Raw genomic sequence first — 5578 nt, forward strand, 5'->3', positions numbered from 1 at the left:
CTTTCTTCTGTTGAACACAAAAAAAAGATATTTTGAAAATCTGGAATCTGAGTGTGCAAAAATATCGCCTTTAAAGTTGTCCAAATGCGTATTACTCATCAAAAATTAAGTTTTGATATATTTATATTTAAAAAAATGACACAGGAAGAATATTATTAATGTTTAAAATCGCATGTCAGACTAAAACATAAAAAAAAAAACGTTGAATGAATCATGTATAATTTTTTTGTGCTAACATTTTGAGAACATTATTAAAAACTGATTTGAAATAAAGAATGTCAAAACTAAATCTAAAAATCTAGTCATTATTTACTCACCTTCAAGGTGTTTCCAACTTGCATAAGTTTCTTTCTTCTGTTGAACACAAAAACAAATATTTTGAAGCACGTTGGTAACCAACAGTTGATGGTAGCCATTGACATCCATAGTATTTTTCAATACTATGGAAATCAATGGCTACTATCAAATGTTCGTTTATATATATATATATATATATATATATATATATATATATATTAGGGCCGGGACTCGATTAAAAAATTTAATCTAATTAATTAGAGGCTTTGTAATTAATTAATCGAAATTAATCGCATTTTAATCGCATATAAATATTTGACCTGAGAACAGTGAGAAGTAAGATTTTTACATGGATTTTTAGTATACCATTGAATAATGACTGAATACATAAGCTTAAGCAACAAAATATTGTTTATTTTTGTTCAACCAAGTCCAACAGACCAGTGCAATATTGCCATTAAGTGTAGCGAGAGGCACGTTCTTTAACGAGTCTTTCATGCCGAGAACTCTGCTCTTGTGTTTGCTTAATTATGCATTTAAACGTTAATGACCAAACCTATCATTATAAATGTTGCTGCACATGGAATATAACGCGGATAACATTTAAAAAATATTTTTTATCAGGTTACACACTGATTATTTATCACTCAAACCCCTTTCTCTACCTGTCCGTTGGTCGCGCATATCCTCCATGTTTGTAGTTTTTTAACACTTTTTATGCGTGTTTGTAGTTCTAATCGAATCCTCGTTCACGGCGCAGTGTGTTGCGGGCAATATTAGCCGTTAAGAGTGTGCATTGATCGTTAAGTAGTAGACCATCCGGGAATCTTTGGAATACTTTTTTAAACATACTACGATTTGGGACATACAATACTATTTAGGACGGACCAGCTTGTCTGAACGCTAGTTGGTGCTCCAGTATAATCGGTCCGCCGAATCTCATCCAGTGAGAAACGTTCCGCGGTGCAAAACTAAGTGCGATTAAAATGCGTTAAAAATTTTTAACGCGTTATTTTTGTGTAATTAATTAATCTAAATTAACGCGTTAAAGTCCCGGCCCTAATATATATATATATATATATATATATATATATATATAAACTGTAATGTAATGTATATGTGATCCTGGACCACAAAACACTCATAAGGGTCAATTTTTTTAAATTAATATTTTATACATCATCTGAAATAATAAATAAGCTTTACATTGATGTTTGGTTTGTTAGGATAGGACAATATTTGGCCGAGATACAACAATTTGAAGTGCATATTACTAATCAAAAATTACGTTTTTATATATTTACGATAGGAAATTTCTAAAATATCTTCCTGGAACATGATCTTTACTTAATATCCTAATGATTTTGGCATAAAAGAAAAATCTATAATTTTGACCCATACAATGTATTTTTGGCTATTGCTACAAATATAGCCGTGCTATTTAAGACTGGTTTTGAGGTCCAGGGTCACATATATATTGTATAACTGAGATATTAGCACTTACCTAAATGTTTAATATCAAAAACTAAGCCAGAAAATTTCATACAGGGTCTCGAACAAAAAACGTATAGCTATATCGGTAAATCAATGAATCGTTTGAAGCATTCAAACAAACCAATTCACAAAAAAAAAAAAACTTTCTAATGCTACATACAAGAGAAAAATTGCCTACTTTCATGTTACTCAAAAATTTAGTTATAATAAGTTAGTAGCGTCTGCTACTTACAGTTGAGGTCAAAAGTTTACACCCCCTTTCAGAATCTGCAAAATGTTTATTATTTTACCAAAATAAGAGGGATCATCAACTATTACAGAAGGTTCAAATGCTCACTGATGCTCCAGAACACTATGCATTAAGAGCTGGGGGGTGAAAACTTTTTGATTTAGAAGATCAGGGTAAATTTAACTTATTTTGTCTTCTGGGAAACATGTAACTATCTTCTGTAGCCTCTAAAGGGCAGTACTAAATGAAAAAAATATATGATATTTTGGCAAAATAAGAAAAATATACACATCTCCATTCTGTTCAAAAGTTTTCACCCCTGTTTCCTTCTGAAGCATCAGTGAGCGTTTGAACCTTCTGTAATAGTTGCATATGAGTCCCTCAGTTGTCCTCAGTGTGAAAAGATAGATCTCAAAATCACACAGTCATTGTTGGAAAGAGTTCAACCACACAAATATGTTTGAAAACCAAAGAATTTGTGGGACCAGAAGGATTTTTCTCAATCTGAAGAACGTAAAATGACAAGATAAACTATTTCACATAACAGTTCTTTAATACAACTTTTTTTTATATGAATATAAATGTAAAAATATAAATAACTACTATTTACATCACATAGTTCGACACAGAATACAGATTTTGGCATTTGCTGCCTCCAGCTTAAAGAGAAAAAGCATTCTGGAGAATGTAAGGACGGCGAAAACACGCTCTCAGAAGAACTAGAGAGGTAGATTTAACTCTTTCTCATTCCGTAATATGAAACAGCAGAACAGCGATTCGTTCACAACACCTTTGCCACATCGGAGCAAGTTTAAAGAACAAAACTGCATGGATTGCATTGAGTACGTCAGGGGTTCACATGTGGATTTATGTACAGCAAGAGACTGTGAGGTGATAAACGAAGCCAAGTACATATATGGGTCCAGTATTGTGCATTCCAAGGCGTGACATTCCTCTCACGTCTTTTCAATGAAATTGCACAATGCGTTCACCCTCTATAAATCTCCCTCCTTCCAGCTCTCGTAAACAGGCCGAACGAAAATCTGAAATCTGGAGGAAATCATGCGAGCAACTACTTGCAGATATGCATGGAAACAATCACACAGGAAGGCCAACAAACATTGGATTACATAATGAAAAAAGAAACATGTTGATGTGTTTATTTACTCTTGACCGTCTTTCCGGAAATCAAAACAAGCATCTTTGCAAAAAAAATATCTAAAAATCCTTTACTTTTAATGATAAAAGATCATTCAAGGTGATTCTTTTCAAAGAATATACTTTTATATTTACCATCTTTATGCATGAAACGATATAAATGTAAGAAATATAGAATATAAGTACATTCTTTGAAAAGACATCTCAGTTTCTAAGCATGATTAGATAGCCATTGCATTTCTTGTTTTGGGTGGTGGTGCGGGGGGAGCAGCACCATGTTTTCCTGATGACTCAGATCTGAACGTCTGATCTTGATTTGCTTATGTAAACAGCTATCTTGGATTACTGGCTTTCCATGATACAATCAGTCGCTCCATTAGGGTCGGTCACTGATATCCCAACTCGACTCATCTGGTCCCTTTTTCCCCACTCAAACATCAGCTTCATCCCTGATTTAACAGTAACCTGATTCTAAGTCTGCGTTGTTTGTTAAGAGCTTTGTGAAAAGTGTTTAAAATGCAGTCGGAAAACTCTAGGTGCCCTCCCCTTGCTGTGGAAAACACAAGAAGGCAATCTGTTTCCGTAAAGGGACAAAAACCACATTCTGGCGTGAAGCAATTAAAAACGCTAAAGGAGGCACAGGCAGCTTTACAGCACGTACATCAGTTGACAAAAAGGCACTGTGTTTATCCACAGCCATGTGGTCGGACGTCAGTGTTCGAAATCAATTCCACCTGGACGTGCCCCAAGCGCTTCAAAAAATGTGTTCTTACTTACAAAAACCATAATCGCATGTCCGTTTAATCTCGTTAATATCTCAGAAATGTTTCTCCCAGACAGCAACAAGATTAAATGAAGGTCAAATGGAGAACAAGAACATCGGAGACAACAACTGAGAAATCCATTAAACCTCCTAAGCTATAAAAAAGCAGTAAAAGTCTAGTAAGGCGAGCTTAGCACATATGCTAACAGCTAAACGTTTCTAAAACAGCCTTTTCAAGTACTCAAGGTTGTTAATCCTGTCTCTTTTCGCCACTCCTAAACAATCTCGATCGATAAGCTTTCAGCGAAAGGAAAAGGGTGTTAACCTCTGAAGTGATATGGATTTTTGTCCAGCTCCAAATTTTAGGCTTCTCCCAGTCTCAAAAAGGAAAATTCTGTCATCGTTTCCTCACGACTTCCTTTCAGCTGTGGAACATGAAAGAAGATATTTTGAAAAATGTGACCCTGGACCACAAAACCAGTCAGAGGCGTCAATTTGAGCTTTCCAGTCCAACTCTATTCATATTTGGTTGGAATGACAGTATTTAATAATATTGAGAAAATCACCTTTAAAGCTGTTCAAATGAAGTTCTTAGCTACGCATATTACTAATCAAAAATTAAGCTTTGCGGTAAATTTACATACAAAATATTTTCATGGGACATGATCTTCACTTAACATCTTAATGATTTTTGGCATTAAAGATTGGTTTTGTAGTCCAGGTTCACAAAATGCTTGTGTTTTGGACCCCGCTGAGTTTCAAAATACATTATTTTGCCCTCCTCAGAAGAAAGTCAGTCACACGGTTTCGGAGCGACACAAGGATGACAGAGTTTTCATTTTTAGATGACCTGTGCCTTTAATTCATTATCTGTTACCCACCCACAGTATCCATAACAAAACGTGCCAAATGCTTCCCAGATCAAGGCAGTGTAAATAAGCAGTATTCCCATTGTGAAAACGGATGTAAGCTCCAGCCTTTGTGGGCTCTGACCAGGTCAAGCTGACGACATATTAATGCGTGTTGTTTTTGGGGGCGAGGAGAGCGTGCTAAAATAGCTGAGTTAGAGTTTTAAACCTGGCACTGGAAGGGGAAAAGACGGACGGAGGGGTAAAAACACAGCTACTGTACCATGCAAAGTCTTATCGCTTGCTCAAGGCACTGAAACAAGAATAAAACATCTACTGGCACTTGATTCTCGTGTACCCTCGTGGCATCTTTTTTTTCTTTTCTTCCCCCCCTAGTAATCCTGCTCATCTGTTAGACAGGAAATTAAATTTCTTTTCAGGCCGTCTCAGAACAAAAGGCCCTTCGGTTTGTGTCAGTGTTCTTTATAAAATTCCTCTGCGGTTCCTCCTTGAAGAGTCCTGGATACACACATGCACACACACACACACACAACTCCCTCAACATACTGTACACTGTGTAAAACTCCCAATAAATCAAGGGTCTTTGCGTCCTTCAAATCAGGCGCTGCACCCCTGTCCTAAATCATTAGCGGCTACGATTGACGGCGGGCTGACAGCGAAAGAGGCTGAGCAGGTGTCTTGTCTCTCTAGTCCATCCAGCACGCGCACACACGCACACATTCTCGACCTCTCCAGTCCGTGCTTTCTTCCTATCCTGATCCGCAGCTG

The 5578-nt window shown here is 36.3% G+C and overlaps 1 protein-coding gene across 1 annotated transcript in view; it reads right to left on the reverse strand.

The window, feature by feature from the left end:
• Positions 1-2549: 2549 nt before the first annotated feature.
• The window catches only part of LOC141331308 (transmembrane protein 100), a 3987-nt gene continuing 958 nt past the window's right edge, over positions 2550-5578 (reverse strand). The window contains exon 1 of the mRNA XM_073836332.1: positions 2550-5578. This exon is cut by the window's right edge and continues 958 nt beyond it. The gene's annotated coding sequence lies outside the window, so the exon portion shown is untranslated.

The sequence above is a fragment of the Garra rufa genome, chromosome 1 (genome assembly GCF_049309525.1).
Source record: "Garra rufa chromosome 1, GarRuf1.0, whole genome shotgun sequence".
Taxonomy (NCBI): Eukaryota; Metazoa; Chordata; class Actinopteri; order Cypriniformes; family Cyprinidae; genus Garra; species Garra rufa.